This window comes from Anopheles funestus, chromosome 3RL (assembly GCF_943734845.2).
Source record: "Anopheles funestus chromosome 3RL, idAnoFuneDA-416_04, whole genome shotgun sequence".
NCBI lineage: Eukaryota > Metazoa > Arthropoda > Insecta > Diptera > Culicidae > Anopheles > Anopheles funestus.
This window is the reverse complement of record NC_064599.1, coordinates 75686013-75699331: the sequence shown is the minus strand read 5'-3', so window position 1 is coordinate 75699331 and position 13319 is coordinate 75686013. Positions and strand designations below refer to the sequence as shown.

Here is a 13319-nt window from a genome sequence, read left to right as displayed (position 1 = left end):
AGTGGTGATGGCGGCACAACACTGCTGACTGATGGACAAAATCATCGAGCGGGAAGTCGGCCCCCTATGGTATCACCGCGACCATCCCACATCCACCATCATCATCTGCTGCCTCTTCATGTGATACCCTCAGTGTATCGGGAGGAGAATAAAAAAAAGCTCAGCCGCTATCGTACTATCGAAATCAGCGCGAATCATATCAAGCGGCCCTGAGCCCTCAGGGGAACGAGATTGAGAGAATGTAATCGAATCCTCCCGAGATCCGGTGAGGTCACCAGTGTGGTAGAAAAAAAAGGGAAGGTGGGATTGGATTTCGAAGAAGTTTAAAAGTGTGGTCAATTGTTCGGTGTCAATCAGTGCATTCGTACAATCGCCAAGATTCCGAATTGGAGGGCGGGAGGAAGACTGGAGATAAGAAGGTTATCGAATCGCTTTAGCAGCTTCCAAACGTGAGACCAATGGTTTGGAAGAATTCAAAACCGATGTCTTCACAGCGATCAACCAATGCTGGGTGGCCTGGGTACGGCGGTTGAACCGTGGAAGCAGAGATGCAGAGCTGTAGTTAAGGTTGTGGAAAAATAAATGGAAAACTCAGCAAACAAACACACACACCCGAAACAACTCCCTTCGCACTCAGCCGAATCTGTCAACAAGCCAATCGTCCTGGGCACCGGCTCTCGAAAGGCACACCCCCGTTATACCCGGCGGCTTACTTGACAGGGTGAATGAGGCGCCCGTCAGTTTATTTTCTTTGCCAGCTTCGCGGGTGCCGAACCGTTATGCGCCCTTTCTTGCCGCTCCTCGTGTGTTTTGTTTCGTTTGTTGTGCATGTTTACCGATCCGGTTCGATCCGATTGAAAATGACATCCGGACGATTTTAAGCGGGTTTCATTTTTCTGTTTTGTTTTGCTTTGTTGGTTTGGAGAATGGTAATCAGTTTTAAAGTGGTTAAAAAGTTAAGTTTCATATGCTAGAATTTGTAGCTTTTTAAGCACACGTATACAGATTGATAGGAAGGATTGGTAAAAAATAATAAAGTGTCTGCCAAATAATACATACATTCATTGTCAGGTATTTATTTCATCTGCTTTAATAAGTTACATATTTAATACTTAATTACTACTTTAATAAATTAATCTTGCTTAAAAAATGACATAACAATTGGTAGACAACGCCTTCTAATGCAGTATAATAAGAATGTTGACCTATGAGAACTTTTGGTAATGTTTTCTTTAAAAAAGTCACCTGAAATGCTGAATACATAGCGAATAATGAAGAATAATGAAATTGCACCAGGACTCCTCGAATATTGCGGAAATTCGAGAAACGCAGATCTCCGTAGCTTTCCCCGATCCTCCATCATGATGTATCTCGGAGATTACTTTTCCAACCAGGCTTTAACAAGGCATATGTACGTTTTTTCCTTGTTGTTCTACTGTTCGACTAAGGTTAAGGAACTAAAAAAAACTTCATTTTTAGGTACTTAAACCTGAAGAGGTAGTGGTTATCCATTTCTGATATTCTTTAATATCTTGGTTCGATCATGTAAAACCCGATATTGATATTATCCGACCAATAGAATATCAATTCTTAACAAAAAGAATGTCGTAACATATGGGCCAAGATCCACAGTTGTCTACGGCCATGTACTGGCCTGATGTACCAAAGGTTGTAGAGTGAATCTTTATGAACTGAATACGAATATTAAGTAAAAAAATCCAATAAACCATAATCTGAAGATTTCAAGAAAAATTTTATTCATGAAGAAGGACCTCGCCGTATGGTTTGATAACAAGATTAAAACATAAAAAAAAAATCATAACTTCAAATATGACGAATACACGATAGCTTTGATCCAAATCAAATATTATATAAACTATTATATGAAACTAATAGCATCATAAAACATAAAAAGAATTCTGTAAAATAGCAAAAAAGAGATAGATTTAACTACTGCTATTAGAAATGAAATCAGATACCCAAACCAATAATGAAATCATTTTTAATCCTACTTTTTAATGCTCCGTGTATGGATAACGTTTCCAAATGCCAATTGAGATCCTTACAGCATGAATGTAATTAAACCAAGGATTTTAAGCTCCCTGTTAAGCAATATCAATGGTAAAAGTGAAACGATTACCGAAACAACAGAAACCTCATCAGCGAGAGGAAAGAAGTACCGATAAACGAGTGTAATAATTGGAACGCATTTTAAAATCCATAGCTAAACGATAACATTGCCCAAAACGGAGCCAAACCGACTGGTTACATATAAGCCAGGTCCAGGTGAATGTGGTCGAGAATGGTATCGGTGAAATACTCCGATACGGCAGCAAACAGTGGATCGATACACATTTCGGGAGGAAGCCTAGATTTCATTTCCGGCTCAGGTTCCGTTCGCTTCGAGCGTAAGCCGTATCGCATAACACAACAACCCCCGGAGGGCCTGAGAAAGTTGGTGAATTGTAACTGGTGAGGAACGAACAAAAAAAAACACCAACAACCATCTACATTTGTTCGGCAAACAAGCCCTGGTCTGGCCACCGGGAGCAGGAGGTTAATCCACACAAAGAGCTGCGTGGGCAAATTTTCGCAAAACTGGAACATTGCGTATCAGATACACAGGATTATGCAATTCTTCGTCTAAGGTGGACGGTAATCATAGCCGCAGGAGTAAGAACAGGAAGAGAGAGGAACACCAAAAAAAAAACAACTCCTCAGCAAACGAAAATATAATCAATGCTTCAGGCAAATGCACAAAGAGCACTGGAGCAGCAGTACCAGACGGTACGGAGCACGCAACTTTGCTACTACAAACGAGAGTTGTTGCTTCCCGAAGAAATACAAACATTCTCAAATATTAACCAATGCGAACGTGGAAGCTTGTGCCTGCAAAAAGGGCTAACGATACACAGTGCAGCGACCTTCCTCCTCCAAAGCCAAATCCGTTTGACCACAGTTTCGGTTAGCCCCCGGGCTCGCCCAGACTTTGCCCAAAAACCCTGCAGAAACCTCAGGAAAATAGCCAGATCCACCTTCACCAGAGCAACGGAGGCTTGAGCAGGCAAATGCCAAGCTTTAAGCCGGAAGGGTTAGGTAATTCCCATAAACTGATGAATAATTAACCCATGCCCTGCTTACAGAGGAGCCGGCTAGACTGAGAGGCACACACATACACACCTGTGCGGAAACCTATGCAAGTGTGTTTACGTAGTGCAGCTGTATTTCGAAATGGAGCTCTTTGGGGAGGCATTTTATACCATCATGGATTTAAGTCTGCTTAGAAAATCTGTTTGCAAAATGGCATATACACACCAAGAAAAAAAAAGCTGAAAACAACCCTGTTTTATATGAATGTGTGGAACGTTGGATCTATGTATGCGTGTACGACCAGCCCCAATAGTACACCAATCAGTTCGAGATCGATAAATTATGTTTGCAATTTTAATTTTACCATTCAACTTACAACCACAACTAACACGGAGCACCGGTTCATTCATTTATGCAGTTTAAATTACGCATCAAAACTTTTACGAAACCCCGGTTCTAAAATGTTTCAATGAAGATTAAAAGTAATTGACTAATTCAAATAATAAATAACACTTTTCATTCCTTTTCAACCGCGGAAAACCACAAGAAAGCAATAATCGGTCGGCGACAAATGGCAATGTAATTAAATGTACATTGATATCAACACCGAAATCCATTCTTAAGTTCCGCTTTTTTTTACGATCAATAAACGCTCCTCCTGTGGCCGGCAGTGAGGCGCAGCAATCGAAAGGACGCGATAAGGGAAAGGAAATTTCTCAAATAAATCTTACACCACAACAAGACGGGCTAAGTATAGTTAGCCGCAGTCTCTCGACACATTTTCTTGTCCCCCAGAGAATATACAGCATCCAGTAACTTGCTGTGAGTGAATTATAAAAAAACAGGCGAAATAAAGTAGAGAGAACAACAGTATAAGTTATTCTTGGTTACTTTTTTTTTGCTCTCTATCTCTCTACCGTCATGCCTCGCTTCGTAGATGATCTTCGGGTTAAAGTAGAGAGGAAAAAATCCATATCATGCCTACCATATCTTTTCTCCAGTAGCCCAGCGCACACTAAACGATCCCCCGTCCGTCGGTTAAACCACAGTAAAAACAGATGCGACCTTTTAAAGAAATTGACTTCGGTAGCAATCGTGGCAGTACTTCGCGAGAAGATGAAGCCAAATTTAAGGAAAATAAAAACACTATGTCCCGGGTGTCTTGGGTGCATGGGAGAGTACGGGGTATTGGCGAAAAAAAAACATACAACATCCACACAAGCATAATGCTAACGAAGAAACCCCGCCGAAAGCGACCGGACCGTGGCAGTAAATGTGTGATAAGCTGGTCTTGTCTCATTGGGAAAGGACGCGCGGCGTGAGACGGGTACGCCGCCGCAAGGTGCAAGGTACTCGCACCCGCACGAAGCAAGCAGCGACGATGTCATGCTAAAAGGTCATTAAAAATCTTTAAACAGATAGCTTCTTAAACAGTGCTGCGGCTGCGGCTGTGATCGGGATGGGTCTGGGTAATTAAGGCGATATTTGTTCCCGTTTCGTTCGGCAGTTGTTTCCACTGCTTTTTTTTTGCTTCACGACACTCTGAAAAACTGAAGCGCCAATAGGTCTTCGTGTGTTTTTTTTTGTGTGTTTGTTTCTTAGCTACAATTCTACTTTCAACACATCTCATCCGACCGTATTTTTGGTGAGAAAATGGCAAAAAAATACACATCATTGAAGGCCCCTTCACCACAACGCGTACTACTTTAGGTCGCTTTTTGTTTGCTGAGCTACATATAAAATAGTTTGTTTATGATTGCACTTACATTTGGACGAGTTGCTACTTAAGTTTTTATTTTTCTCCTTCGGCATCAGAGCATATAATATTGTCTTATTAATTGTGATGATAACTAAAAAGGTTGACAGATCCATTCCCAAGCGCATTATCTTGTGCATTTTATCAATCTGTTTCGTCTTGGGAATAATTACAAATGAAAAAAGTGTAAAGTTGTTTCTTATCAGGAAACGGATTAACCATATCAGTTTCTAAAGTATCAACATCCAATTTGTTTTTAAGTTTATTATTCCTTCTATTTTAGGTCGACTACTTCTAAGCAAATGAAACACATACATCATCTGTGTCTATTAATCTTGACATTATCGCCCATCCAAAGCAATCATCAAACTCGTTGACAGGTCATTGAATAAACGTTTCCCAAGCTCACATCCTGCGCGTTATATACTTGGAAATGGGAATGAATATTTGATCTCATGGGTTAAGAAGTTTCCGGTGAAACGAAATATAAAACGCATCGCCATGCGGGAACTAATGCTAGATGCAGACCGCAACCCCCGAGCCAAACCGCACAGATTTGACGCTTCACGGGTGACAGTAGAACATTGGACATTTCGAGATCGAACTGGACATTGGAACAGAGCAAATGCTAGGTGAAAACCCGATACGATGCTGCACCAGATCTACGTTCGGTTCGATTACCGATGCGCAGGTCAAACCATTCAACCGTACAACCGGAACTGGCACAGCGACGGATGTCCACAAAGCCATTGCCCCACCACAGTGAACAGGTTGCCGAATGCCCGGTTTCGGGGGACGACTATTGAAATGTTGAGATTTTGCATCAAAAATGGAATTTCCCTGTCACTCGTTTGCAGTCGAACATTTGTACGCCAATGGGCATCGAAATCACATTACAACTCTTCTATGTTTCGATGAAGTTTTTCGGCGATAAAAAAAAACCAAACAACTTAGCAATACTGCATCCTTTCCTTCAACATCTCTCCCTTAAGTGTAGCGAGAGTAGGAACGAAGTTTTCATCCAGAGAATCACATCTGACCGACACACACGATGGAGGAAGTCGCCCAACTGTTTAAGCAGCATGTGATAAGTGGAAACTTCCTCCCATCTCTTCTCCAATTTTTTGCCCACCCTCAACTTGATGCAACTTCTACTACCCTGAGTGCCACAGCTAGAAGCAAAGTTTTTCCTTTGAAAACAAGAGAAAACTAAATAGCGGCACGCGTGGAAATGCGTTCGACGTGAAGGCAATGGTTGGTCACTGTACCAAAACATATCCGTTGTGGTGCTCCTGGAAGACTAAAGGTGAACAGAAAGAGGTGGTAGAGTTCGGTGAAGGTACAGAAGGGAAAAACTCCAAGAGACCACCTCGCTCTGGACGGGAAACTTCTTCTGACAGAAATGTTCCAATTAGCTCGCATTTCTCCCGGTTCCAGATCTGCCCTCCCCTCTGCAAAACTGCTCGAAACCGAGTGTCCAAACCAATGGGCTAAACTAATCAACACACAACAATCGTAAGGAAAAATGTGGTTGTTTCACCAGTTTTGTCGGAGTTTTCATTTAGTTGCGTTTGAAATGGGGATGTGTTATTTTGTGCCAAAGTGTTCCGGAAGCTGGACAAACAATATTGGTTGAAACCGAAAACTAAACAACACACACTAATGGCACGTTTTTAATGGGCTAGGGCAAAACCAGCGTCAGCATTTGTGGTTCTGTGTGGGACTTTAATGAATTTTAACTTTTGCTCTAACTCGGTAGGGAAATGATGAAATAGATACTTTGTTTTGTGACTAGAGCAATTTAAAATAAGGTACAGTACGCACGAGACTGGCAGACATCAATCATAAATTGAACATTAAATCAATTATATGCCGAATCGGACGTCGATCGCAATGAAAGATCAAGTTGGACAGTGTGCGCACAGTGGATAGTGTGCAAAGGACATCATGAGCTGATGTCCAATATTTGCCAAAAAATCCTTAATTATTCAAATAAACATACAAGACCATTCTGGATGATAGTTTAGGCATGTTTAGTTTAGGTTTAGCTTCGAGAACGTCACTCGGATATTTTTGCTAGCATTTTCGTCGGGGGAAATTTTTTTAACATTTGTTTTGACGTTTATCCAGGAATAAAGAACATTACAAAAAGCTACACTCAAATAACTTAACTCTAATGCCCTTTGCGACGCAAAATGTAAAGGACATAGGAGTCATAAGTTCGAAGTATGGAGTACAATTTTAGAGATCTATGAAAGCGGACAAAAGAATACGTGAGATACAATAATTATTTATAAACAATAAAAGATTTCATTGGCTGAATAGAAATAACATTTAATTCTTGTGCAAGTTGGAAAATTAAATTACATTTAAACACCTTTTTTTCTCTTTTCAGTTAAAGTCTTTTCGACATCAAAAATATCTAATATATAACAAAAAAAAAATAAAACAAATATGCATTCTAATAAAAATATGTTTTGTCCCGGTAGTATCCCAATGTCCAGTAGTTGTCAAGTTGTTGCCTGTGCCACAAAGTTCTTCTAGTAGACCACCAGCTACAACACCCCGTCACCTCATGGTGTCTAATTTACGCCAATAAAGAGAGAAAGGCAGAACTTTAATAGTACGGTATGCAAAGTAACCGCAGCTCGTTCTTGACACTGGGGCCCATTAATTTAGCATTAAGTTGAAATCAATTGAGCGACATATGCGGACCCGGTGTTGCTACCAATTTTGAAAGACCCACTTGGAAACTTAAGACAGATGTGGAAGTTTTCTACTCACTGCCCCAAAAAAAGAAAAAACAAGGTGGAAGCCTAAAAGATTCTGGTAGAAATACAGGACTAAGTTTTCTAAACCCAACTCCACTGAATGGATGGCGTCCCAAGTCAGGTCCAAAAGCGTCTTTCGACGACACACTTCACCATAGACCTGGGTGTGTTGTGTGTGTGTGTGGCAAAAGTTATGTTGATCTCAGTTCGAGATTAAGGCAACAATTATTCACAGCTGAGATTAAGTTGCTCCACACACAAACATGGCGTGGGCGCTTTACATGAGCTCCCGGAAGCTCTCCATCAGTGGGTCCAGCTCGCATGGACACCTGTTGGCAAAAACTATCTTCCCACATCGAAACTTCCTTCTTCTGTGTGTTTTCTGCTGGAGGTGGGCTTTGCTGTCCGATGAAAAATGTCCAACTAATCATACGGCAGTGTAGAACTAATCTTCCCAGAAATGAAACTAAAATTAATTCGTCTTGTACCCTCTTCGAACTTGAGATCCTTGTTTTGATGGGGAGACAGGTTTCAATCTAGTTAGTATTTTTCACCCAATTTCGATATGTTTAAACAATTTCCCCTCACATACCTTTGCTAAGCCGGGAAAGAATCCCCCAAAAAACAGGAACAGGCTGCCTTACGCGTCGTATTGATCAAATTGCTGTCGTTTGAGGTGTGTGCGTGCGTTTCAATATCCAATGTGAAAAACATCGAATTTGGCTATTTTTCCCCCAGGATCCGTTGCACTGTAGCACCGTAAACAAACACTTCACCTTTTATTATTTTGCTTCAATTTTGGCGATAAGATAATTTCGTCAAACCTTCTTCCTTTACTTCATGAAAAAACCACACTACGGCCAACACATACACACACTCAGAAATACACACATTCACTTATGCATACACCCAATATAACTCCACAAAGCTGTATGGAAGCTTCCCAAAAACCAAGAAAAAAGGCCTTCTTTATGTGCTTTTCCTCGAAAAGAATCGAACACTTTTCTATTATACTACTTTTTTCCTTCCCTTTTTTGCACCACTTTTTCTCAGTACTTTTCACTTTCACTCTCACATTGCTTTACGGCGGGGGGCAAAATAGCAAATATCGTAGCTGCCGCCTGCTGCCCTTCCGCTAGGAGACGCACGACGGCATCAAGAAACGATTTTTCTTCTGCAATCTTTGATCTTGGGGTGCCTCCGCTCCGGTGGAAGATCAATCACTTATACCAGCTAGTACACACCATTCACTCATACTACACACGAGAGAGAGAAAAGATACACATACACACATTTACAGCTTCCTTGGGGCAAGACGCGCTGTTTTTACTTACGGCTCTATTCAAATCAAAAACCCATTTAATATGATCCAAATTCCAATATGCTTTTGCTCCGGAATGCCGGGGTAAAAGGGGGGGGGGGGAGAATGTAACGAATATTGACAAATGGCCGCACCACAAAATGGCAGAATCAGCTGCAACACACGTGCAGACCATTCACGATTACTTTTCGTTTCGTTTTGTTTTTGTTTGTGACGGTACGCCGGGCTTTGTGTTTGTTTCTCTATTTTCGATCCAATGACACTATTATGGTACCCACCAGCCCTTCACTATTGTGCTGTCCCCAATTTATGGCACACCAAGCGAAAGGTCACTGTTCTTTGCGGAACTGGAACAATTTTGCTTCAACTACGAGATCGTAGAAAACACGCACCACACAATTTGCTGTCACCGGATTTTGATCACGCCAGTGCCAATTTTTTGCACTTTGCCATCGAAAAAAAAAATGGACGCACAATCAAAATGGTGTACCCTCCCTACGGATGTGTTTGGTGGTACTTCTGCTGCTGCTGCTGACCGATCACGTTCGACCGATTTTTCTTCCAATTGATTAATCGAAACCTTCGACGCCTTTTTGTTCCGTTTTGCCTTTCACTCTGCAGCAGTCGATCCACTTTTTGACCCTTTTTTTGTTGCTTCTTTTGACCCCAGCTGGCAATATTGTGCAGGGAGGAATCTTTTTTTTTTCTTCTTTCTTTTTGGGGTTACTTATCACTTCGCCACGTCACGATAAGCGGGATCCGGCAGATCGTAGATAATGCTTGGGACAACGAGCCGGCAAAAACCCGATTTACACACGGCGTGCTTGATGAATACCACCGTACATGGGGGCTATCTCTGCCCAAGGTGACACACACTAGAGCAAAACGCAAGAAATTACACCGCACCGAAACCCATTAAAACAGGCAACAAACAAACAAAAAGTTGTCGCATTACACCAACACTGCTGTCACAAGCGTGTGCTTCGGGTTCAGGTGTACATGATTTTGCACTTCATCTGTTATCATAGGCGTTGCTATGCGATAAAACACGTAAAATAACACCACTATTCTCCGGTTCTACACCGAAACAAAAGACACGTAAGCCGGCAACGATAATTGCGTGCGATGATCACTTACTATTTCAATACGTGTTCTGCAATTCTAACTCACACGAAGCTTACACAGCGTAAAGGGATCACTTTCGTCGTCAATAGTTTTGTGCGTGTGTTTTCGACACTAACATTTTCACCGATACGTAGTTTGGAGTCTCTTTCAAACGAACAACGCGCGACACGCGTCCGCACGCGGCGAGATCAGGGAAATGAATGAAATGAACACAAACACGGAGCCCCGAACCCGCTTTCGGTGCTGCTGTTACGAACACACATACACATCGGTACCGTATGACAGGCGGAAGGAATGAACAGTTGCTAATCGTGGTTTTCTGTCCGATGCGCTGTTGAATAGTACTGAAGGGGTAGAATGTAGAAGTTGGTCTGTTTGTTTGATGCGTTATAGATTAATTGTAGTTTGAATAATTTATATCGCTGTTTTATTTACTTATGTTTATCATATTTCATCATACATTTGAACGTTTCGAAAAAGATTTTCGAATTTTCTTTCTTTTTATCGAATTTTATGTTTTCTTTCATAGATTGGATAATTGATTCTAATCTCTTTCTGTAAAAGCACTGCTTCTTCTAAATTAATTTCGATATTTGACACGTTCATTAGTTATTGTACAAAATTGTGCACGATTTTGTAATAATTATGAACGATTTTTTAATTTTATTTTTTTATAATATATATTTGTGTCAACCAAATTAAACATTTCATGTATCAAATTATGGTTGTTGAAACTGTTGAAGAAAATGTTCTTATACTTAAAAAAACAATGCTAAATTATTAGTTTCAAAATAGAAAAATGCTTCGTTTTAGCGCACTTTCATACTACTTGACGTACATGTAGTAATTAAATGATATTAAGCTTACTATTTACTGAAGTACATTCAGACAAAATATAAGTATTAAATTAATCTCTGTAATTTCTGCGTATGTTCCCCCCTTTCAACCCTGTAATTCTGTTTAACGTTTCGATGCAAACATTCATTACAAGGAATGAACGAACGGCGTTACGATGAACCATGAATGAATCGAAGAGCAAACTGCACCTTCGACGCATTCGGTGCCTGTTGTGGTTGGGCAAATTATGTTCGAAAACGAGTCAAATTCAGTGGTTGAAGGTGTTTTTTTTTTCTATAGAGAATGCCAGTCTTCTGATTTCATTCCTCTGCTGCTCGTTCGCTGGTACATTTTCGCCCTGCTGTTTCGCATCGTTAACTTAACGAAAAGCGCGAATCAACTGCTATCAAAACAGGGGAAATGAACACAGGGTCACGAGATGAATTCCCCCGCCTTAGCAAGACCGGTTTTGGGTAAACGGCCCAGGCCGTATGAAACATTTCATCAGTTGTATCAACTTCCCCTAATGAACGGTGAAAGAGTAAACGTATCGTAAAGCCTTGAGAGGAAAAGTGTTAAAATCAGTGTTTACATTTTTGTTCGTTTATAGAGCTCATTTGATGGAAATACATTTGAAAAACTTTTTTTTCTCTATGCAATTGAATACTGAAAATAATTAAATCGTACTTTCCCTTACTAAAGAGTGAGACAAGAACTTGGGAACATCAAGCGCTTTCCTTTTTGAATAATGTATGGCCCAACAATGTGTGAATTAATCTCGTTCCCAGTGGAAGAACGTAACAAAACGCCATCGCCTTAAATGTTAATTTAATTTAATCAACGTGCCTGAAAAATTCTCCCCAAAAAAAAAACAAAAACGGTTGATAGTTAACATTCTTGCAATTCCAATGCGTCTAACGATGCGATGAAGTGATAATGTAAATCATCCAATTAGATCGCAATGTCTTTTATGCTTGGGACGCTTGCAGACGTTTTAACGGGTCAAACAATAGGGTCAAATTGTTATCATCTAACTGCAACTTTTATGTCGATATTTTGTACATATGCAGACACACAAGAGCAAAACGTGTCCATTCATTCGGAACGGAAGTATTTTTTTTTTTGCCGCGTTGATAAACATGATTGTTTGTTTTGATTGGAACGGCGTGCAAAAGAAAGAACACACAACAAAAAATCAACCAAAAATAGCACGTGTTAAAATTCTCAATCGTTTTTTCTTCAACTTCGTACAAATCGATTCACCCCAAAAATATTGCTCCGATCGTTTCGCTTCTGTGCTTACCAGCGTTTTGTTGCATAGCCAGCATAAATTGCTTCACCAAACAACATTCACCAAAAACGCATCCCCTGACTTAGACTTAGATGCTCATGGGGGAGGTGCAGCGGGAGGAGGAAAAAACTCGTCAAACGTCAAACAATAACAATTCGGACGACTGAATGCGACTCCGTAGGGCGGTTGCGTTTAGTTCGCCAAATTGAAACAAAACACATTTCACGATGCAAACACACTGCACATGACGGTCTGTTTGCTGACAATCATAAAAATGGCAACATTACTCAACCAAATCCGTAACGGTGGCGAATCAAATCGTTGCAAATTATGCATGACTTCGAGAAAAAGTCGCCAGGGTGGAAATTCCTTCCGTGAATGTGAAGGGTGAAACACTAACACATGGTCAGCTGTGTAATGTCTGTAAGGAACAAAAGGTAAAGAATGCCGTACCATAAGGACGGTCGAGGCAGCAAAGTGTGACGCGATCGATTGCAGACGATTGATAAGGTTTCAGCCAATCATTTGTTTGACGGTCGGATACTTTGATGATGTGATAACAAAGCAGCAAAGTTATGCTACAATTCGTTCCAATGGTTTCTTCTACAGCATATTTCTATTGTCCATCATTCGGAATACATCGAATTTGATTCATTTTTTTTAGGCAGTTTTCCACGGGAAAAGTAATTTCTCTTCAAACAAGTTCTTAGAATATAAGCAAAAAATATGTTCCGTTTTTTTCGCTTCTAATGGGTGCTAAACTATACCACAATCAAGCACAACCCACCAAACCAAAAGTCCAAAATTACGAATCAAAAACAAACATGCTCCCCTTTTTTCGCGGATGAATAATTAGCTTTTCGCCAAGTTGGTGGCCAGAAGAAAAAGCCCAGCATTTCTTACGCAATCTTTCCCACAAAAACCGGGTGCCAGATTCTAGCAAAACCGGTCACTTCCGAATATCGTTACTGGTGTGCTGTTTAGTATTCCTTCAACGCTCTCTGAGGCTGGCTGAAAATAGGCCACTATACAAAAGAAAAGACCAACAAAAACGAAGGCAAAACTACGCCTAGAACAAATAGAATGTAATCATTGGTTTGGTGGAACCGGAACAGAGGAAAACTCTGC

The 13319-nt window shown here is 40.7% G+C and overlaps 1 protein-coding gene across 9 annotated transcripts in view; it reads right to left on the bottom strand.

Moving 5' to 3' along the window:
- The window catches only part of LOC125767018 (leucine-rich repeats and immunoglobulin-like domains protein 1), a 187675-nt gene extending 177386 nt beyond the window's left edge, over nucleotides 1–10289 (bottom strand). For 2 of the 9 annotated variants that reach the window (XR_007418719.1, XR_007418718.1), the window contains exons 1-2: nucleotides 10076–10284; nucleotides 8210–8873 (exon numbers count right to left, since the gene is read on the bottom strand). The gene's annotated coding sequence lies outside the window, so the exon portion shown is untranslated. Of the gene's footprint in view, nucleotides 1–8209; nucleotides 8874–8951 lie in introns of all 9 variants that reach the window. The other 7 variants (XM_049433230.1, XM_049433229.1, XR_007418720.1 and 4 more) reach the window with 6 other exon arrangements.
- Nucleotides 10290–13319: the final 3030 nt, after the last annotated feature.